This window comes from Littorina saxatilis, linkage group LG3, assembly GCF_037325665.1.
Source record: "Littorina saxatilis isolate snail1 linkage group LG3, US_GU_Lsax_2.0, whole genome shotgun sequence".
Classification (NCBI taxonomy): Eukaryota; Metazoa; Mollusca; class Gastropoda; order Littorinimorpha; family Littorinidae; genus Littorina; species Littorina saxatilis.
The window spans coordinates 53,566,186-53,590,582 of record NC_090247.1 but is presented as its reverse complement, the minus strand read 5'-3'; the positions used below and the strand labels follow the sequence as shown (position 1 = coordinate 53,590,582).

The window sequence follows — 24,397 nt, the reverse complement described above, 5'->3', positions numbered from 1 at the left end:
CCGGGAAGAAGTACTTAGAGCCGTACGCCGGCTTCGCCGGGTCCGAACAATGGACCCGCCAAGCTTAGGTCCCTCCCAGATTCGTGGAATGGGAACAGCACGAAAATGATTCAGTGGCCATAATGCCATTCCTGACCATATCGAGTAACATCCTTGTCGACGAATGTAACCGTGTTAATCACCTGTGGAGGCGAACTCCACTCAAACAGGACTGAGCAAGTTATGGCTTCTCAAAGGAAGGCCAGTACATAAAATTACACAAAAGCCGCCAGACCACATCACAAACAGAACTGAACAATGCACAGGTGTTGCTCACATAGAGACACACACACAAACACACACACACAAAAACACAGAGAAGCCGTATCTATAGAGAGATAGATGACAGTGTATTTTTCGCGTGGCTATAAATGGATTCGACCTTTGCACTTTTACAGTGAGGATAATTTACGGGTCCAATTTACGTTCTGTACACTGCGTTGACCTTCTAAAAATAGTAACAGTAACAGAACGCCGGGAATATCCGAAGACGCTCAGCGCAGTGGACAGCGCAGTGACATTCTAAAAATAGTAGTAACTTACAACTGAACGGGAAAGCCACACGAAGGAAGGGAGATAAACGCCAAACACTGGAGAAGATAAGGAAGAGTTACTTATAATGGTGAAATGAACACAAAAACCCAAATCAGTTCAGCGCTGCGCGCTGAGAGCACGTGTTGAAATATCTCATCGATGATATTGTGTCCGGGGTGTAGCTGAATACGGTGTCCAAATTTGAAAAAGATCCACCGAGAACTTTGGCGTTGTGATGTGGTGTAGCGGCTATGGTGTGTCGGTATGGGGGCCCGGGTAGCTGAGGTGGAACCAAAATAGCTGAGGTGGAACCAAAATCGGTTCAGCGCTGCGCGCTGAGAGCACGTGTTGAAATATCTCATCGATGAGGTTGTGTCCGGGGTCTCTCTGAATAAGCCCACCAAATTTGAAGCAGATCCATCGAGAACTTTGGCCGTGCATCGCGCACAGACAGACACACACACAGACACACAGACACTAGTCGTATATATATATAGATGCAGCCTTCAAACAGTTGGTACCGGTTGTTGAAGATCTCTTGGTCGCGCTTCCTTGCATCCGGACTTCTTGGGTCAAAATTGAGGCCTTGAAGAGTCGTCCGGGGAAACTTGTCTTGTCTTGAAGCATACCTGAAAATGAATTATTTTTTACATTCAGTCAAGTTTTGACTAAATGTTTTAACATAGAGGGGGGAATCGAGACGAGGGTCGTGGTGTATGTGTCTGTCTGTCTGTCTGTCTGTGTGTGTGTGTAGAGCGATTCAGACTAAACTACTGGACCGATCTTTATGAAATTTGACATGAGAGTTCCGGGGTATGATATCCTCAGATGTTTTTTTCTTTTTTTTGATAAATGTCTTTGATGACGTCATATCCGGCTTTTCGTGAAAGTTGAGGCGGCACTGTCACGCTCTCATTTTTCAACAAAATTGGTTGAAATTTTGGTCAAGTAATCTCCGGCAAAGCCCGGACTTCGGTATTGCATTTCAGCTTGGTGGCTTAAAAATTAATTAATGACTTTGGTCATTAAAAACCAATAGCCGTTTCAAACCATACCTTCGTGCATGTCCTTGACTTTTTGTTCATGATTTTGAACAAGATAATCCGTTTTCTTGCAGAATTTCTCAAAGTAATCCTCTGGCAATAGTACTTCGAGCACCGAAAGTGAAAGAGGTATTTCAGGCCAGGCACCTATTGCCCCCTAGTTCCGGTTATCAGAGAGAGGCTGCCGTGCCCTAAAATCTGATTGGTCGAAACGCTGGGGGCAAAGGTTATACGAAAAAGGTCTATTGGGCGGGCAGGTTATGAATACAAGCTTGGCTCACATGCCCCAGATGCTTATTTACAACGAGGAAAATGAAAAAAAACATACGTACCATTGCTTCTGATTTGTTTAATGTACAAGTGTCTTTGTTGTGTGTGTGTGTGTGTGTGTGTGTGTGTGTGTGTGTGTGTGTGTGTGTGTGTGTCAGTGTGTGTGTGTGTGTGTGTGTGTGTGTGTGTGTGTGTCAGTTCGAGTACTTGTGTTTGCGACAATAGAAGCGCCCATAAGGTCACAACAAAGTCATGTTTTTTACTTCCTTGTTTTCCGGTTGTTGGGCTTCAAGCACATACTTACAAGTAACCGGAAAATGTGTGCGTGTGATAACAATGTTAAGTCCAATACATCATAGCTATGTGTTTTGTATTGAGGAGTATAAAACGAGTAAAGTGAAACAACTTTTGTGTCTCGTATTGCAACTTCACGCTCAGTCAGACTTATGGTTGACATAATATTAAATACTCATGTTTTTATCTTCCAAGCGAATCTATAAGATTAGTTTTGATTGAAAGATGCCGTTACCAATGTGCGGTCTCAAATGTTGGTAACAGACGGATATTACGTCACAAAACACACGTGTCTACGAAATTAAAGTAAATGGATAGCATCTGGAGGAAGTCAAACACACACACACACACACACACACACACACTCACACACACACACACACACACACACACACATACACCAGGCCACACACACACACACACACACACACACACACACACACACACACACTCGCCTCCCTCTCAATTCCCTGTCCCCGGCAAAAACGTTCAGTCAATTATTGACTCAATGTCAAGACTGGTGTGCTTGTGTCGTTTTCAATAGAGACGACTTATGCAAGCAAAGAAGCGGAGCAGAACTGATATGAAAAAGCTTGACTCACAGGCACCTAATGCGTATCACAAGTTACATGAGGATATAATCATTTTCCTTGCATTGTCTTCTTATCTTAAATCAATACCGCACAATTTCACCAACACAAATTTCCTAAGGATACGAGTATTCATTCATTTTAACACATGCCGAAATAAAAACAGCCTGCCTCCCTTCTGTCAAGAGCAAAAATATTGACAACTAGATGATTACCCGCTTCGCCGGGAAGAAGTAGAGCCGAATACCCGGCCGTCGCCGGGGACCCGGCTTTGCCGGGTGTACGCCGGCATCGCCGGCGCACGAAGGAAGGGAGATCTAAAAATAGTAACGTGCAGTGACCTTCTAAATATAAACGTACAAACGGGAATATCGATTGACGCCAGCGCACGAAGGAAGGGAGATCTAAAAATAGTAACGTGCAGTGAAAAACGAAAATCGGTTCAGCGCTGCGCGCTGAGAGCACGTGTTGAAATATCTCATCGATCAGGTTGTGTCCGGGGTCTCTGTCAATAAGCCCACCAAATTTGAAGCAGATCCATCGAGAACTTTGGCCGTGCATGGCGATCAATCACACACACACACACACACACACACACACAGACACAAGTCGTATATATATATAGATACAACTTCTTAACTGTTGTGATTTAATAGGTGTGTGTGTGTGTGTGTGTGTGCGTGCGTGCGTGTGTATGTGTGTGTGTGTGTGCGTGTGAGCGTGTGTGCGTGGGTTTGCGTGTGTGTACGTGCGTGTGTGCGTGCGTGTGTACGTGTGTGCGTTTGTGTGTGAGGGTGTGTGTGTGTGTGTGTGTGCGTGCGTGCGTGTGTGTATGTGTGTGTGTATGTCTGTGTGTGTGTGTGTGTGTGTGTGTGTGTGTGTGTGTGTGTGTGTGTGTGTGTGTGTGTGTGTGATTTAAACCTTCAGTCATGCGGTTAATAAAGTCAGTGATTCACTCATGCACACCAGTGTCCCAGTGCCTGTGTGCCCCATAAGACCAGCACTTGTCGCGTCACAATTCAATGGTTTCACATGATTTTACTTCCCGGTCTTCCTGTTGTCAACTCCTGCACATTCTTGTTTTGGTGGTTACGAGAACGGTTGTGCTAAACAAATATTGACGTCATTTGAAAGTCTTCGCGTTTTCTGTTCGTCGTGTTTTCCTTTTCAATGTGCAAGAGCCTTTCGCCATTTAGGATGAGTGCGGGGAAACATTCCTGTACAGTCAACTAAAGGTAAGACAGACATATATTTTGAATGTTGCGTCCATGTATTATATTTTTCGTACACAGTAGCAGTAACATCATTAAAACTCTTGGCCTGTGTCACTTTACCCCAAGTGTGATTCAGAAAACAATCAACATGCGCGGCTTGGTAAAATCTGTCCACCCACCTACGGCTCCTTGAGCCTTGAGAATGAAAGTAAGGCCATTTAGGTTTGTTGACAAGTCGGGTGGGGGTAATCTCACATATAAATGTCTACAGTTCGCTTGCAAAGTAAATAAAATGTCCTACCTATCTCGGAACTAGCTGTCCTAGACACACACACACAAGTTAAATGGCACAATACAATGTAATGTTGAGTGTACAATGTACAGTAGGGGGCACAAGAAACGCAACTCATTCGCGCCCACTGTTGCAAGTAATTTTTCGTCATTTTCAAATTGTCGTACAATATAAACCAGATAAGGTACATCAAAAGGGAAAACAGATTCATGGAGGATATTTTACTGGCTGCACGATTAGTGCATAGGCTCTATTATTTAATTGTTTTATTTTTTTAACTTTTCATAAATTGTGTTATACAGGGTAGGGGTCAAGCGAGTTATGATTGCAGGCGAAAGTGTCACTTGGACACGCTACAAAATTCGTAAAAATGCATATTTTTCAACCAGGAAAAGACAGTTGTGGAGGAAATTCGTTTCTCAACATGATCATTTGATTTGAATTATTCGTCAAAGCGTAGTATAAATCCAAAAATAAGCATAAATCACTTAGAAGGTGTTAAAAAGGGATGTTTGGGAAAAGCTCCTTCGCATGGAATCGACGTAATAATTTCTTTTAGAATTAGATTCTATTTGTGACCAAGTGTCTGTTCTACATGCTATAATTAGAGAAAAAACAAACATCCTGCGCTCTTTTGAACTGTTAGCATTGTGATTCGTAAGAAAGTACTATGAAGCCAAACGCATACGTCCACCCTCCCTCAACACATGCATACACACTCATAAACACAAATACACACACAGACACATCAATACACACTCACACATAAATAAACAGACAAACAAACAAGCAAAGTCCCTAAGATGCTCAGATCCGCTTTGCAGTGCTGAAATAGACGCCCACTGTCACTGTGAAGATCGCTGTCCCAAGATGTGATTATGTAACGCTTTGGCGAATAAGTCTAATTAAATGATCATGTTGAGAGATGAATGTCCTCCACAACAGTCTTTACCTGGTTGACAAATATGCATGTTTACGATTTTTGTAGCATGCCGAAGGGACACGTTCGCCTGCAATCACGACTCGTTTGACCTGACCCTGTATAACACAGTTTATGAAAAGTTAAAACAGAAAACGATTAAAAAGTATGCACTAATCGTACAGCCAGTAAAATATCCTCCACGAATCTGTTTTCCCTTTTGATGTACCTAATCTGGTTCATATTTTCGACAAATTAAAAATGACGAAAAATTATATGCAACAGTGGGTGCGAGTGAGTTGCGTTTATTTTGCCGCCTACTGTATACGTACGTATATGGATCAAAGAAACGTGATTTTTTTCCCAAAAAAACCAGTCCAATACTGGGACTGTAAATGATGGTATTGCATAACATGGTATATTTATCTACCAAATATATGCAGGTATATAGATATATGTTATTCTTTTACATGCATCACAATGGGGAAAACATAATCAGAAGAAAAGAATGGAACATAGCTTTGTTGAAAAATACGAGGAAACGGTTGCAAAATGGCAACAAACGGAAGCCAAATAAGTTAATTGTGTGTATTCAACGAGGATGTTAAAATGCGACCCCACCTCCTCGTGTCATGATCCTTTTTGCTTAATTTTAAAATTGCTTCCCGGTACAATGATACATTTCAAGTGATAACTGTGATACTCCATGCTTATTACTCACTGAAAGCTGTATACAGTGATTCCAAACCTCTAAAGAAACAAAAAATACTCCGTTTTCGGTATGGGTCCATACTGGGCATTGTTTTTGTATTTGTATACGTAACGAAACTCATTGTCGGATTTTGAGGGTGCATAATTCTTAACTTAGTCTCGTGCTTGATTATACACACGAGTAAGGCCCCAGCATGCTAACGTACAAAGCAGTGTCTGTCTGTCTCTCTGGCTGTCTTTGTTTGTCTGTCTGTCTGTCTGTCGGTTGGTCTGTCGGTCGGTCTGTCTTGTCGTTTTGTTTTTACATTTAGTCAAGTTTTGACTAAATGTTTTAACATAGAGGGGTAATCAAGACGAGGGTCGTGGTGTATGTGTGTGTGTGTGTGTGTGTGTGTGTGTGTGTGTGTGTGTGTGTGTGTGTGTGTGTGTGTGTGTCTGTGTGTCTCTGTGCGTGTGTGTGTGTGTGTAGAGCGATTCAGACTAAACTACTGGACCGATCTTTATGTATTTTACATGAGAGTTCCTGGGTATGAAATCCCCAGATGTTTTTTTCATTTTTTCGATAAATTTATTTTATGACGTCATATCCGGCTTTTTGTAAAAGTTGAGGCGGCACTGTCACACCTTCATTTTCAATCAAATTGATTGAAATTTTGGCCAAGCAATCTTCGACGAAGGCCGGACTTCGGTATTGCATTTCAGCATGGAGGCTTAAAAAGTAATTGATGACTTTGGTCATTAAAAATCTGAAAATTGTAATTAAAACTTTTTTTATACGATCCAAAATTACTTGTATTTTATTCTTTATCATGTTCTGATTTTAAAAACATATAAATAGGTTATATTCGGATTAAAAACAAGCTCTGAAAATTAAAAATATAAAAATTATGATTAAAATTAAATTTCCGAAATCGTTTTAAAAACAATTTCATCTTATTTCTTGTCGGTTCCTGATTCCAAAAACATATAGATATGATATGTTTGGATTAAAAACACGCTCAGAAAGTTAAAACGAAGAGAGGCAGTAAAGCGTGCTATGCAGCAAAGCGCAACCGCTACTGCGCTGAACAGGCTCGTCACTTTCACTGCCTTTTGCACTAGCGGCGGACCACGTTCAGTTTCATTCTGTGAGTACCACAGCTTGACTAAATGTAGTAATTTCGCCTTACGCGACTTGTTTTTGTATTTGTATACGTAACGAAACTCAAATGCATTGTTGGATTTTGATGGTGCATAATTCTTAACTTAGTCTCGTGCTTGATTATACACACGAGTAAGGCCTTAGCATGCTAACGTACAAAGCAGTGTCTGTCTGTCTCTCTGGCTGTCTTTGTTTGTTTGTCTGTCTGTCTGTCTGTCTGTCTGTCTGTCGGTTGGTCTGTCGGTCGGTCTGTCTTGTTTTGTTTTTGTTTTGTGCATGGTTCTATTTTGTTGTGGACGAAAACTTGTGTGCCAAATAATGGGTAAAATATAGTAACTAGATTACTTCTGCGTGAGTCTTTATTTGTGGTATTATTTTCACATTGTGTGGAACAGTCATGCTAGAAGCAGAACTGAAAACATATAGAACGACAGGCACTCAATATAGAATGAAGGACTCCCATTGGTTCGTTTACAGTAAAACATTAGAGCTTCAAACATTAATCTTCCGTAACGCTGGAGGAAATCCGAAACGGGGATGAGAGCGTACTTTATTTGTCAGTTTAAGTACATCTGATTGTGATAAGGAAAAAACACTTCTCGTGACTATTGTTGTCCGGATTTTACTTCCCGGTTTTTCAGGTGTCCGCTCATACTCTTTTCCCCTTGCCAAGTGTGTGTACTGCGTGCTACAGATTCAATGCTTTACACAGGTACGTTTTAATGTGGGACCTACTTCAAACCCATTTCAAAACATACCAATGAACACATGTATGATATCTAGCATTAGTCGGATCATTAACAGCTGATGTGTTTTCAGCGTAGCAATAGGGTCCGATATTTAGACGAGACAAGTATAATGCCGACGAGTCGAGGGTTTTACTTGACAAAACAGAACAACAACAACTGGTAGTATTGTTCATTACTGAACTGATACTATAGATATAGATATACATGTACATACAATTATTACGAAAATCAAGGCACAACACTCTCGTGTGCGTAACATGCTAAATTGCAAGTTTGGCTTTTCAAAATAAAGGAAATAGGACCAAAACAAAAAATGAAATGTCGGTTTTTTGTTGTTGAGAACTTTTGACGTAAGACACTCAAAACCATCACACATATTTTGTCTTAAATATCTCGGGAATTGGCTGTGCTGGACACTCAAAAGAGGAAATGGCACAGCAACGATTAATTATTGTTGTGTGTGTTTGGATCAATCACGCTCGTGCACAAACAAATATGATTTTGTTGTCGAAAAAAATTCTGCCTGAAACTATCGTATGACGTTTTATGTATCTACCAAAAACAATTTAGGCATAGGTAGATTTGTGTCTGTTCGACATAAAAATAACATAATCAGAAATAAGGGTGAATGGCAAGTGGCTGCGTTGTAATATACGAAGGAAGGTTTCAATAGACAACAAACTTAAGCTGTGTTGATTGTATTTATTCATTGTCGATGTTTTAGTCTGATCCCACCTCCTCGCGTAACGACAGACACAGAAGATAGAACGAAGAATTCCAAACATTTCGTTTGTAACAAAGTATGAGAGCTTCAAACATCAATCTTCCGTAGCGTTGGAAGAACTCCAAAACGGGGCAGGGAGCTAATTTATTTGTCAGTTTAAGCACCTCTGATTGCGATAAGGACAAACCTCGTCTCGTGACTATTGTTGTCCTGAATTTACTTCCCGGTTGTTATAATTATGTGACCCTCCACCACGGAATGAGTCGCATGTCACCTTTGCATGAGTTTGATATTTGTACATTTTCCTGAAGAGTTTGTTACGCTCTATCCAGTGGTGAAAACCGTTTAATAAAAGAGCAAAAACTGTTTGAGTTATAAGCCTGTGACTAAGGTGACCCCCACACTGTTACCAGACACCCCCCGGACTTACATTAAGCCTATAGCGCAGAACCGCGCGAGGTGACATGCGACTCATTTCGTGGTGTAGGGTCACATATATAGTGTGCGCCAATACATTGTTCCTCTTGTCAAGTGAGTGCACTACGTACGTGTTACATAGTCAATGCTTTCCGCTGTCAACGTTTTCCTCAAGGACATGTTTCAAACACAATTAAAAACATGTGAAACCCTCTTTTTGTTACATGTCTTTCTTTTTGTTATGATAAATTAGTTTTGTTAATGTCTTGTGTTTTAGAACCATGCAGACTGGCTTTGCAGTGACATTATTCTTGGTCACTGTACACCAGGCAAATTGGAGGCAGTCGACTGCATGGAACTATCAGGAGTAAGTTCTCATTATTAGGATATGGTAAAATTTATTGGTCAATTGACACATTTGATCTCATCGAGTCAACTCAAGTAGTGCACTTTTATTTCATGCATACATTATGATTATGTCTCTGCGTACATGCTGTACACTATTTTGTTTATTTTTTTCTTCAACAACAAAAACAAGAACAAAAAAGGTCGAAGTTGTATTGAATGCTTCGCTTGTGTGCGTTTAAACGTATCATAAACTTACGTCTCTTGTTAATTTCTCATGTTAAAGCAGTTTCTTTAAAGTTGTTTGACCGTGGGGTCTTTGTTTTGTTAATTTGTACATATATATGCAAAGAGGCAAAGAAAATGCAAGTGCATGTTGTTATATTATTTCTCAACTCCCTGAAAGGCGTCATATCACCTAATGTTCTCTCCTTTGTGTATCTGATATTTGTAACCTTGTTTGTTTCTTTTTCTTTCAGTCACGACTATGCCAGACAAACATCTGTCCACCAGAACGGTATGTGTAACGTACGCCTCCGTTCCCTCAGTCTTCTTGTATGACATGGTATCCCGTCGAGTCAAGGCATTAAATATATTATACATGATAGACTTCACTTGAGACTCTGCTACTAAGGCCAAATCGGATTTGTAGCGTGTATTTATTGCAATTGTTGACTGTAAATTATGCTCCTTATATGGAAAATGTTTATTTTTTTATTTGATATGATGAAATACATGTCATACAGCTTGGTGAATTCATGCAGCAACTTAGTGCGCATGCGCTTTGGGATTATGTACTATTGTGTACATGTCAGCAACATTCACTCCAGGTACAATGGTCTTTTGTTGAACGAGAATCTTCAAATACTAATATGCTCAAACGAACAAGCCAAGCAAGAAGAAGTGTTTCGTGGGCTCCGATCCAAACTCTTCAGTGCCATAATACAGACATGCTCTTATACCATCGGTATTTGCTGTTGTAGTCATGGCGCACAGGATACTTCTTCCATTACTGATGTGTGTTACAGCTGAAATAGATCAGGAACAGGGAACACTGAGCGCAAAAAAAGGATATCGTCTGCAGCAGAGTAGGTCTGCAGTTAATGAAATATTTAAAAGTGACTCGTTATGACTATAAACACGACTTGCATCCCTTCCTTTCCATTGCAGTCTATGCTATTACGCGTTTGAACACTGTTTTCGTTTTGGTTAAATCCATGTTTACTTTGTATTTTACTAAAGTGCTCCATTGATTTGCTATTCCTTCTGAGTTTATCCACAGTCGGAAGTGGAAGCCAGGAAATGCGGAGCAAATTGATAACAGTGAAATCCCACACAGTATGCTGAATATATTATGTATTATATTATGTAAGCAAAACAGTATTGTGTCATCCAGCAAACAAAACAAGGAAAGATGACTGCAATATGTACATTACAGCATGTTCTATTTTGACGCACTTTGGGAATCCCTGACGGCCTTTAGTGAGGCACTGAAAGGGTTTGGGTCTCGAATTCTCTTATCGCACATTATGTACATGACTAGACAAAGAAAGCTTATCGGGATTCTTATTATAAATAACGTTTCATTTTTGTCCGGTGACACAATGAGCCGGGATGAATTTTCATTTGAGATGTTTGAAAGACACCAACGACAAGTTTGCCGACACACAATTTGAACTACAGTTTGAGTAAGCTCTGGCAAAACTGAACCGAAAAGCCTTACATTTTTAAAGTTACTGTTCCGCAATTTGGGTAATGCGTACATTGCTAATTGAAATACATTGGAAATCATTTTATGCGGTTTATTTACCGAACTAAAACCTATTTCGAGGTAACATAATTTGATTCGAGTGACAAAACGATCAACATGTTTCACGATAGGACTATGCCTAAGGGGGGAGTCACACATACACGACGCGTGGCCCGCGCATTGAAAATTAATCAAAAAAAGCAAAATAAGAGCAGTACGTCGTTGTGCGCCCAACTTTTGTCGCGGTTTGGTCACACATACGCGACGCACGGCCCGCGCATTGAACATTAATTAGAAATGAAAAATAAGATCAGCGCGTTGGTGTGCGACCAACTTGTGTCGCTGTTTGATACAATGCGACCCCCGTGTAAAAACCCCTGAATTTAAGACTTCGTCCCTTTTCAGACCTTTGTTTTTAAGATTTTCTGTTCAAATCCTCTGTAGATTTACTCCCATTTTAAAACTCGCTCCTTTTTAAGACCCGATTTTCTCAGATGTTTTTTGAGATCGTAAAGGGGGGTTTCACTATAGAAGCTAGCGAGTTGACAACGAATACACAGCGTGTGCTCCGCGTGTGTCTAGCGCGCTCTGCGCGTGTCTGGCGTCCTTCTGGCGTGTACATTCATGCGTCGAGCTCCACGCACATTTTTGTGCATGCTCAAAAATCCCAACGCACGTAGCGAATGACAACGAATGCATAGCGTTGGTCCAGCGCGCTCGACGAACGAGTAACGAATATTGACGCACACCTATAGCGAACGACAACGCACTGGCCAAAATTGCGATTTTGTCAGTGCGCTGAACGTGCGTCGTGTATGTGTGACTCGCGCATAACCAAGCATTATAAGCAAATGTATACCAAGCTGTTTCTGAAATACGTATCTTTATTTTGCGTTTGCTATTTTTTCCAACAGTATCATGCCGATTTGGGCAACATCACATGTGCAAGTGGAAAAACGAACAAAGACCAAATAATACACTAACATGGACAACAGGTAAGAGTTGTATTGCGCCAGTGAGCGCGTGTGTGTGTGTGTGTGTGTGTGTGTGTGTGCGTGTGTGTGTGTGTGTGTATGTGTGTGTGTGTGTGTGTGTGTGTGTGTGTGTGTGTGTGTGTGTGTGTGTGTGTGTGTGTATGTGTGTATGTGTGTGTGTGTGTGTGTATGTGTGTATGTGTGTGTGTGTGTATGTGTGTATGTGTGTGTGTATGTGTGTGTGTGTGTATGTGTGTGTGTGTGTGTGTGTTTATTTCTGCATAAATGTGTAGGTGGTTTTACCGACAAATGGGGACGATTGTCACTGGAGAGCAGTCAAATGGGGACGCTTCCGACAAACGGGGACGTCCCCATTTGTCGGCCCGTGCGACCCCATTTGACTGGATTTGAGCAGATTGAGCGACCCCATTTGACTGCTTCCTAGCATCCCTGTGGACAAACGGAGTTGATTTTCACACAGATTCATACACAGATTTTAGCTCTGCACTTTGTGGTCTGCTCAACTAAACCATGTGATTTTTATCATGTGACTTCAAATGACTTTACAGTAACTGCTTTCATCAGAATTCAGTTTCTATTCAAATGCAGTCAAACTTAAACATTTATTTGAATTTAAAAAAAACGAAAGTTATTGCATTTAATATATTTTATTAAGAGTATTTTGAAAGAGTTCTGATTATTTGATCACGTTTTTGTTTTTTGTTTTTTTTAAACAAAAACAAACACAGAAACATATACATTCCTGTAAAAAAAAAATGATTACAATTATTTTGTTATGAGATTTATTTTCGGTTAATTCGAAGTGTTGTGTCTCATTATTACATCTTTTTTGTCGTGTTTATTGCAATTTTTATTTATTTTATTCATGTAACCCTAGGGGTATTTTGAAATAAATATTGACTTTACTTGACTTATTGCGAAGTATGAACCGCGTAGGTGCTTTCTTGTTACTTTTAATTTAATAAATGTCATAATACTACCAAGATGAAGAGAGATGTACGGAGGAAGGGAGATAAATGGGGAGAGATATATAGGAATGGACTGAGTGTAAGGGATGGAGAGAGAAGGAGAAAAGAAGGGAGGGAGAGAGAGAGAGAGGGGGGGGGGGAGAGATTTGGTGGGATTGAGGGAGGGAAAGAAGAAGAAAGCGAGAGGGAGTGTGGAAGGGAGGGAGAGATGAAGATAGGGAGGGAGGGAAAGAAATAGTGGGGTGGAAGGAGTGAGAGAGGGGGAGAGAGTGAGATATGGAAGGAGGAAGAGAGAAGGAGGGAAAATGAGAGAGTAGAGAGGGGAAGGAAGGATGGAAAGAAATAGTGTGAGGGAGGAAGGGAGTGAGAGAGGGGGAGATAGGCAGGGAGGAAGAGAGTGGGAGGAAGAAAGAGAGAGGGGGAGGGGTATAGAGAGTGAGATGGAGGGACAGAGGGGAGGGAGAGAGAGGGTAAGAGGGAGGTAGATTGTTGGCGGTAGGAAAGATGGAATAAAGGGGGCAGGGAAGTCGTGATATATATTGAGAGAGAGGTACGGAGGAAGAGAGGGAGAGAGAGGGGGCAAAGGAGGGAGGGAGAGAGAGAGGTACGGAGGGAGGGAGAGAGAGAGGGAGCAAAAGAGGGAGGGAGAGAAAGAGGTAAGGAGGGAGGGAGAGAGAGAGAGGGAGCAAAGGAGGGAGGGAGGGGGGAGAGAGAGGTACGGAGGGAGAGAGAGAGAGAGGGAGCAAAGGAGGGAGGAAGAGAGAGAGAGGGAGCAAAGGAGGGAGGGAGGGGGGAGAGAGAGGTACGGAGGGAGAGAGAGAGAGAGGGAGCAAAGGAGGGAGGAAGAGAGAGAGGTAAGGAGGGAGGGAGTGAGGGAGAGAGAGAGAGAGCAAAGGAGGGAGGAAAAGAGAGAGGTACGGAGGGAGGAAGAGAGAGAGAGGGAGCAAAGGAGGGAGGGAGAGAGAGAGGTACGGGGGAAGGGAGGGAGGGAGAGAGGGAGCAAGTGAGGGAGGGAGAGAGAGAGACAGAGGGAGCAAACGAAAGACAGATCGAGAGAGAGGTAAGGAGGGAGGGAGAAAGAGAGATGGAGCAAAGAAGGGAGGGTGAGGGAGAGTTACGGAGGGAGAAGAGAGAGAGAGGCAGCAAAGGAGGGAGGGAGAGAGAGAGGTAAGGAGGGAGGGAGAGAGAGAGAGGTACGGAGGGAGGGAGAGAGAGATGGAGCAAATGAGGGAGGGAGAGAGATAGAGGTACGGAGGGAGGGAGAGAGAGAGGGAGCAAAGGAGGGAGGGAGAGAGAGAGAGGTAAGGAGGGAGGGAGAGAGAGAGGGAGCAAAGGAGGGAGGGAAAGAGAGAGAGGTACGGAGGGAGGGAGAGAGAGAGAGGGAGCAAAGGAGGGATGGAGAGAGATAGGTAAGGAGGGAGGGAGAGAGTGAGAGGGAACAAAAGAGGGAGGGAGAGAGAGAGGTACGGAGGAAGGGAGAGAGTTTGAAACTGTCTACCCGAGTTGTTACCGCAATTAAAAAAAGCCGCCGTTGGCTACTCGGGTGGTGTCTTATCGCCTTCAAGAGTATGTCAAGTGTGTGTCAAGTGTGTGTGGGGTGCGCTCAAGCGCAGAAGACAACGTGATTGCATTCGGCTAACTGAGAGCCGTCCCGCCCGCCTGGTACGTTTAGCAGTCGGTATAGCAAGATGGTAGTGTAAGAATTGTCTTTATTGGTGATGTAGAGATAGCACAATGTAATTAAAAAAATAAATTTAAAACTAACATGAGTTTAAAGGTTGTGAAAGACAGGTTGTGAACGTTAGTTGGGGCCAAAACTGGCAGCCGCAAACACATAATAACAAACAATCAATATTATGATAGATATATACTGGATAAATAATGTATTAAAATGTGCATCTTGTAGGTGATTGTGCTTTTATTAATTTTTAGATTTGTTTTCCCTGTTAATGCTGATGCCACTGTTGTTGGTGTTTTTTATAGGAAGAAAATGGTTTTGTTTTATAAAAAACGCTGGCGCTGGACCTGAGTACGCTCCCCCAGTATGAAAGTTTTTGTCTTGTGCACGTGGATTTAAAAAATAAATATTTATTTTACACAATTAAAAAAATTATTAGAGTAAAATAAAACATTAAAACGTTCATAATAAACAATAGTAAACAAGAATTTAAAAAAACAAAAACAAACAGACCGCCCATGCCGGGAATCGAACGTGGGTCACTTGGATTTAAAAAAAATATATTTTTTTAAAATTTATTTTACACAATTAAAAAAATTATTAGAGTGAAATAAAACATTAAAACGTTCATAATAAACAATAGTAAACGAGAATTTAAAAAAAAATATATATATAGACCGCCCATGCCGGGAATCGATCCCCGATCACTTTGGCCATAGACTCTCTCGTGCTCTCTTTCTCTCTTTCACCGAGACCAATAGTTTCTTTGCCGAGACCAAATCCCCATCGGCTGTCTTGCAAATCATGCTTTTCTCGTGCTCAGCCGCCTACAAGTCTCCCCTTTAGTTCAGTGACTGGCTGTTCGCAAAGCGACCAGCCTCCCCCGCAAAAACTCCCACCGTTAAGAGCGGCTTTTGTGTTTTGGGGGGCATTTAGGTCCCAGGTAACATTATGAAGTTTTAATACGATCAATCGGACCTATTATCAAGTTAGTGTATCAACTTTTGAAAGAACTGCGCCCAGTAGTTTCCCAGCAATAAGCCTTTAAGTCGAGACAGACACACACACAATTAAAGTCTGCTGGACCCTAGTACTGCGTACTCGGGGAAAATGTTCATTATGTACATTGCTTTGTAATTTTGTTAACACATTTATTTTGTGAAACGCCCAGAACCATGTTAGGATTTGCGATACATAAAAACCTTTATTATTGTTTTATTTTTTCATTATCAGTATATAAGAGGGACCACGCTTATATCGAAACTGCAATTTAAACAAAATTAATGTTGAAGAAATCAAAAATACATCGAACACATTTCACGCTTTGATGTAACTTCTGTTTCCAGCTCGTCACAGACAAAGCCCAAGTGCGAAGGCCTGTCTTGAAGCAGAAACGCTTTTGGTGTTCTAGTCGCTTCACACCTAAGTCAAGTGTCATTCAGTCCGTCTCTCACAAATTTACACCTATCCGCGAAAACTGACAATAGGCCACGATGGGCCATGTCAGGGAACAGAAGTAGCTCGCTGACTGTATGATTTTTTCCCGAGATTGTATTACCTCTCTGGGCCATAAGATGTGGACTACCTTGGGATGGGACAATAAAGTAATGATAGAGAAAAATCTAATATATTCCTTGACTTTGGGGTAGCGCGACTCTGTTGCTGCTAGCTTTCATGTGGGAGAAATAGGCCCTGTCGGAGAACAGAAGTAGCTCGCTGAGTGTCTGATTTTTTTCGAGCTTTCATTACCTCTCTGGGCCATAAGATGTGGACTACCTTGGGGTCAAGGCAGGGTTTCTTTGTTACGTGTAAGGATTACCCACATGACAAGCAAACAATACATAATTTGTTTGATCTTATCGAGGTTATCGTTCCGAATAAGTTGCTGTATATACTGTAAACATGAGTGTTCCACTTTTAAACACATGTTTAAAACACCTGTTGTGAACACTGAATGAATAACTCTTTTACAAAAATAACACACATGAATAACACACACTAAATAGTGTTTACCATTTGTGCTACTTTTACCAGTTGAATTAAACAAACTTCCCCAACAAATCATTGCGACATATTACGCACCCAAATTAAGGCATTTATTCCCATGTCATTTCGTTCTATTTGTCTATGCTACTACCCGTGGTATGTAGTCAAAATAGTCGGAAAGTTTCAAAGCAAACTAACAAGTCCTTGCTGACATACAACGCTTTTTGGCATAATGCCCCTCGTAATTAACGCAAAAACTCCCGTTTTTGACCGCACATGCGATCGACACCTGCATCAGAAGGAATAGCATAGAACACAAAATATGCGAGCGTGTGAACCCGCGATTTACAAATCACGTAAATGCGCCGGATATGTTCTTGTCATCTACAAAGTCAAGGGATCTATTAAATGTTTTCAATAAGGAATCAGAAAGGCCATATACATTCCGCTGCGCGCATATCAATTAAAATCCTTTGGCAACAAATTATTGCGACAAATTACGCACCCAAATTAAGGCATTAATGCCTATGTCATTTCGTTCAATTTGTCTATGTACTGCCCGTAGTACATGTAGTTTGTAGGCAAAATATTCGGAAAGTTTCAAAGCAAACTACCAAGTCCTTGCTGACATACAGCGCTTTTTGGCATAATGCCCCTAGTAATTGACGCAAAAACTCATGTTTTTGATCGTGAATGCGATCGACACCTGCATCAGAAGGAATAGCATAGAACACGTAATATGCGAGCGTGTTAACCCGTGATTCGTAAAAAATGCAATCCTGGAACGCCGAAGAAGAAGAAGAAGTAAAAATGTAAAACAATGCCCCGCGATTTACAAATCATGTAAATACGCCCGATATTTTCTTGTCATCTCCAAATTAAGTCAAGGGATCTATTACATGTTTTGGTTCTTATTTCATTACTTTTTTGTCCCATCGCTGGGAAATTCGGGTCAATTTCCCCCAATGGAAAGCTAGCAGGAACAAAGTCGCGCTTCCCCCAAATCAGGGGATCTATCAGATGTTTTTTCTTCTTTACTTTATTGTCCAATCACTGGGAAATTTGGGGCGTTTCCTCCCTGTGGAAAGCTAGCAGCAAAAGAGTCACGCTACCTCAAAGTCAAGGGATATATTATATTTTTGTTTTTCATTACTTTATTGTCCCATCGCTGGGAAATTCGGATCGCTTCCTCCCAGTGAAAAGCTAGCAGCAACCGAGTCGCACTACCCCAAAGTCAAGGGATATATTAGATTTTTCTCTCTCATTACTTTATTGTCCCATCGCTGGGAAATTAGGGCGCTTCCTCCCAGAGGAAAGCTAGCAGCAACAAAGTCGCGATACCCCCAAGTCAGGGGACCTATAAGGTTTTTTTTCCATTAATTTATTGTCCCGTCGCTGGGAAATTCGGGTCGCATTCTCCCAGAGGAAAGCTAGTAGCAACAGAGTTGCGCAACCCCAAAGTCAAGGGATCAATTTTATTTATTTAATTATTTTAACTATTTTATTGTCCCATCGCTCGAAAATTCGGGTTTGTTTTCTTTGTTATGCTAAAAATCGTAATATTTTATCTATCGGGTCCAAACCACCTCCACCACCCAGCGTGGACGGCTTCACTGTGTCACAATGTGGATGCAAAGAAAGACAAAAAGATCTACTGAAAGTGCACACGCCGAAGATGTGCAATATCTAGTAAAACTGCAGACGGGTCACCTGCAGACGCAGCCGTGTGTGTATGTGTGTGTGTGTGTGTGTGTGATCCAACAGCGTGCTTACAACAACAACAAACAAACAAAAACACCTAATAAAAAATGTTTAAAAAAAAACCACAATAAACAACGCGTTAAGCGATATGGAACAAATCAGTCAATCTGTCGCTCGAAACAAAAATATCAACACTAAAAACCAGCCAAATATGACGTCATGTAAGTAGTTTTGACAGCATCGCTGATCACCTAACTTAATTCTGTTTTCACATATTAATGTTTAAAACAAACATAAACTTTGAAAATAATTCTCTGAGAATGTTAGGACAGTTCCACTCATCCTGAACTCAGGTCAAAATGAGTTCAGCTCATTCTCTCCCTGACAGGATGCCTTGAGTTTCCGATTTTTTTTAAAAAAAATTAAAAAATTTTTTTTTTTTTTTTTTTTTACATATTTAGAGCTTTTTGTAATGTATTATTGATATAAGCAGATTCGCGATCGTCGATAATGACTTTTCATGGTGTTTTGTAATTTTTAAATTACAAAGGAATTGATATGTAAGCTAAGACAGTTTCAAGCGAGCTATTTTTCGTGGCTGTATTTACTATGCAAACAACTCTAAATATGGCAAAAGTGTCACGTGATAATCAACCGTTTGGTTTCGGCGCTCACTGGAGCAGACGATTTTTTCTGTAACCAGTTGACAGAGATGAAACCATATATTACGGTCTCCTTCCGGCAGCAGTCCCAAAATTTCGACTTGTTTTGACCTTAGAACGATGTCTTTATCATAACTGTGAAGAACAGAACGGAGATCACTGTTGAAGTCGGCCAATCTGCAATCATTTTCGTCTCGCGAACACTGATCTCAAATTTAGATCAGTGCTCGCGAAAAACATATGAGAGATAACTCTGTATTTTGGGGGGGATAGATTCGCGTAGGACTGTAGGCTAGTGTCCGGTCAGAGAGACAACTGGCAATAGCCGTGGAGCGATGCTTATCAAAATGAGTTCCACTGAGTCCACCATAATCAAATATAGTGCCGAAAAATTAAAGCTTCTTTTTTAATACAGTAACAGGATAGATTTCTCCCCCGAAAACTACAGAAAATTGGCCATTTTGACCTCCATAATGTAACATCTTAAAAGTAAGTGTAGTTGGACCTGTCTTTAACGACAGTTTGAAACTGTCTACCCGAGTTGTTATCGCAATTTAAAAAAGCCGCCGTTGGCTACTCGGGTGGTGTCTTATCGCCTTCAAGAGTATGTCAAGTGTGTGTGTGGGGTGCGCTCAAGCGCAGAAGACAACGTGATTGCATTCGGCTAACTGAGAGCCGTCCCGCCCGCTTGGTACGTTTAGCAGTCGGTATAGCGAGATGGTAGTGTATGAATTTTCTTTATTGGTGATGTAGAGATAGTACAATGTAATTAAAAAAATAAATGTAAAACAAACATGAGTTTAAAGGTTGTGAAAGACAGGTTGTGAACGTTAGTTGGGGCCGAAACTGGCAGCCGCAGTCCGTTTAGACATGTGATCGCAGTTGACAAGTAAGCAATATCATAAAACATGTCGCGTATACGAAATTACTACATTCAGTCAACCCTTCGAACTCACATTAGGCCCCCCCAAAAAAGGTGTGGTTACGGTAACATAGCCCAAACAAATAGGGTAGGAAGATGGGCAATCACTTTTTTTTAAACTTTTTTTCTAATGTGTACAAATTAAACCTACTTGACAGGGAAATAAGTGTGCGACTCGAGCGCTTTCGCTTTCATTGCGTTTTCTGCACTCGTTTACTTGGTTTTTGTGTGTATTTGTTTGACAAATGTAATAAAAAGTTATAGGGTCGGCCCAAAAAAATAGGGTAGGTCGGGTTACCGTAAACACACCTATTTGTTTTTTAAGCCTTATAAAAGACAATACGAAGACAAAACTCAATACCTGTGTCGATTTCATACCTGACGGCAACCGCTGTCGCGTTCACGCCACAGAAAGTCAATATAGCGCAGTAGTGTAAAGCGCTTCTTAGGAAATTGTGCTTTTTCTATTATATTCTTTTTTTTCGAGCTTGTTTTACTCCAAACAGGACATTAAACGTGGTATGATCGGACTAAAGATTCAAACACATACGATACCGATTGGCTTCAAGGGAGCCCGGGTAGCTCAGGTGGTGGACTTGTGATCTTAGGGTCGCGGGTTCGAATCTCGGCCGTAGCCCAGATATGTCATATACTACAACAACAAAAGTTCAGTGAAAGATAGAAACGCTTACTTGCGTTGCAACTTTGAAAACATTTAAGAGTATTTCGCAGTCGGCTGCAGGTCGAACATCATGGAAAATTACATATGAAAATCCGGACGAGGAAGTAAACTTTACCAAAACATTATTGCGAGAAATGTCGCGACAAAACTGCCGGTTGTTGTTCTTTTTTTTTAATTTTTTTTATTTTTTACCTCAAATGCACTCGACATCTGCATGAGTAGGAATAGCATCGGAACACAAAATACGCATGCTAACTTAACAATATAAGATGTTTGATGGGTTTTTGACAGACAAGGAGACCATATCGTCTTTTGTTTCATCTTTTTATCGACCAAGGCCGAAGGCCGCGGTTGATAAATATGAGACAAAAGGCGATATGCTCCCCGAGGTCCAACAACAAAATGCTGGTCTGACGACAAGCCACCAAACATCGTTTTTGTCATCATTTTGGTTGTGCAACAAAATGCACAATAACGCACAGGGAGACGAATTTTTAGAATCCAACTCCGGGCCACAAAGCATCGTCACAGTAGCTCGAGATAACACGTCAACCTGTGACGTCAAACGTAGCTTGTTGACGCTTTTCTTCGTCTGAGAATGTACGGAGCTGCGATAATACACGTGTGTGAATTCAGTAAGTGTTGAGCATATTTCTTTTCTTTTTAAGTGTTTATGACTTTTCGTTGTGGATTTTGCGATTACAGAGATAAGTTGCAAATTGACTATGAGTCGCCGCGGTAATTATCAACATTGTCATTGATTGGGTCTTTGAGAGTGAATGCTTACAATCGTTGTCCTCGGAAACAAAAATCCAAAGCCGCGATGGTTCCACACATCAAACAATCAGCCTGATTGGCTTTTACTTTGACAATCCACGTTTCACCTGAAAGCTCAAACCCATTCACCACCTCGATTTATTGCATGGGGAACATGAGATTTATTTACCAGGTGTTTGTGAATGAAAACTCGTGAAAATGATGACAAGACAACCTTTCCGGGTTTTTTTTCTGTCGATTGTTGGGATACCCTTATTTGATGAGCGGTGGGATGGGGTGGTTATTCTTGGTATAATTATTACAGTATGTTACTGATTATCAGTAAACCCCAAAATGAATTTATGACAGTGATGTCACCCATCTCCAGTTAGTTAATTACACTGGCGACGGGTGACAGCACAGTCCGTCATCTTTTGAAAAATTTCTTAAAATTACTTCTCGATGTTTCCCAAACAAACAAACAATTGTTATGATAGATACTGAATAAATCATGTAGTTGAATGTGCATCTTGTACGTGATTGGGCTATGTTAATGGTGTTTTGTTTAAAGCGAAAAAATGGTTTTGTCTTAACCCTTAGGCTGGTTGTCGCGACATATGTCGCGCTACTTTACGTATACTGTCACCTGGTTGTCATGTCACCTGGTTGTCACAACATATGTCGCGCTACTGGCTCAGTCTGTTTGGTCGGTTCCGATTACCTCCCATGGCTGCGAAAACCTATATGACCGTTTTTTGTTATTTTTCTCTCTGTTATTGTTAATTCACCAGTGGCTATGTAACATGTGTTACAGAATTGCACCATGTTCATCATGTACATCACTTTGTATTTGTTTATTTGCAATGTTTTTAATTTTTTCGTGAGACGCACAGAACCATGATAGGATTTGCGATATATAAAAACCCTTGTTATTATTCTTCTTCTTCTTTTTATTATTATTATTATTATTATTATTATTATTATTATTATTATTATTATTATTATTATTATTTTGTTTTTGTTTTATCTATATATTTTTATTTTATTTATGATTAATATTACCATTATCAGTATATAAGAGGGACCACTTTTATAAAGAAACTGCAATTTAAAAAAAAATAAGTTGAAAAAATCAAAAATAACATTTCACGCTTGATTTAACTCCTGTTTCCATCTCGTCACAGACCAATTGCGAAGGCAGAAACGCTTTCGGCGGCCTTATCGCTTCACACCTAAGGAGTCAAGTGTCATTAAGTGCGTCACTGACCAATTCACACCTCTTGGCGAAAATTGACAATAGGCCACGATAGACGCTGTCGGAGAACAGAAGTAGCTCGCTGACTGTCTGATTTTTTCCGAGCTTTTAAAACCTCTCTGGGCAATAAGATGTGGACTATCTTGGGATCAAGGCGGAGTTTGTTTGTTACGTGTAAGGATTACCCAAATGACAGGCAGACAATACATAATTCGTTTGATCTTAGTGAGCTTATCGTTCCGGCTAGTTGCTGTAGGCCTATATACTGTAAACTGGAGTGTTCCACTTTTGAACACATTTTTAAAACACCTGTTGTGAACACTGTATGAATTACTCTTTTACAAAAGTAACACACATGAATAACACAAACTAAATAGTGTTTACCATTTGTGCTACTTATGGCCAGTAGAATTAAACATACTTCTCCAACTAATTATTGCGACAAATTACGAGTGACGTCTCTTCGCGTTGACGTCAAAGATTGCATGAGGCTTTTGGAGTCTCTCTCTCTCTCTCTCTCTCTCTCTCTCTCTCTCTCTCTCTCTCTCTCTCTCTCTCTCTCTCTTTATTTCACTTTTGTAGTTTGTCCCTCTTTAGGGCGAGGGCTGGATGTAAAAAAGCAGATCACTGCTTAATCTACTACCCTCGTTAAATAAAGAATTGTCATTCTCTCTCTCTCTCTCTCTCTCTCTCTCTCTCTCTCACACTCTCTCTCTCTCTCTCTCTCTCTCTCTCTCTCTCTCTCTCTCTCTCTCTCTCTCTCTGGATGTTTATATGCAATGATTATTGCAACTATGCTGCAATTTCCACACTATATTGTTTTTCCCATTTTTGAGTGTGTATACAAAACCATAACCTTTTTTCTTATTACTATTTACATTATGTTCGTCTGTAAGAAACAATAACCTTGTCAATTTTACTATCTGGGCGGGGATATAGCTCAGTTGGTAGCGCGCTGGATTTGTATTCAGTTGGCCGCTGTCAGCGTGAGTTCGATCCCAGGTTCGGCGGAAATTTATTTCAGAGTCAACTTTGTGTGCAGACTCTCTTCTGTGTCCGAACTCCCCCCCGTGTACACTACATTGGGTGTGCACGTTAAAGATCCCACGATTGACAAAAGGGTCTTTCCTGGCAAAAATTGCTTAGGCACAGTTAATAATTGTCTACCTATACCCGTGTGACTTGGAATAATAGGCCGTGAAAGGTAAATATGCGCCGAAATGGCTGCAATTACTGGCCGTATAAAATTTCATCTCACACGGCATCACTGCAGAGGGCCTAGAACTGTACCCACGGAATATGCGCGATATAAGCCTCATTGATTGATTGATTGACTATCTATATTCTGTGCGTCTGTATTAAGTGTTTGTATAAGGGGCAGGTTGTAAGATTAGGCTTTGCCTAAAACCTCTATCCTTTAGTAATAAAGTTCAGTTTCAGTTTCTCTCTCTCTCTCTCTCTCTCTCTCTCTCTCTCTCTCTCTCTCTCTCTCTCTCTCTCTCTCTCTCCCTCTCTCTTTCCCCTCTCTCTCTCTCTCTCTCTCTCTCTCTCTCTCTCTCTCTCTAATTGAAATGGGCCCAAGGCCCAATCAATAAACCATCCAAACTCCAGACTCCAGACTCTCTCTCTGTCTCTCTCTCTCTCTCTCTCTCTCTCTCTCTCTCTCTCTCTCTCTCTCTCTCTCTCTCTCTCTCTCTCGCTATGATCTCTCTTGCTTGTTTTGTCTTAAATAGCGTTTTACTTGCTCCCATGGGGTCGCC

The 24,397-nt window shown here is 41.0% G+C and overlaps 1 long non-coding RNA gene across 1 annotated transcript; it reads left to right on the top strand.

Moving 5' to 3' along the window:
- The first annotated feature begins 3,748 nt into the window (after positions 1–3,748).
- On the top strand, positions 3,749–12,080 carry LOC138962653 (uncharacterized). Its single transcript, XR_011454572.1, has 4 exons — positions 3,749–4,005; positions 9,215–9,304; positions 9,762–9,799; positions 11,947–12,080. It is a non-coding gene; the product is annotated as an uncharacterized lncRNA (long non-coding RNA).
- Positions 12,081–24,397: the final 12,317 nt, after the last annotated feature.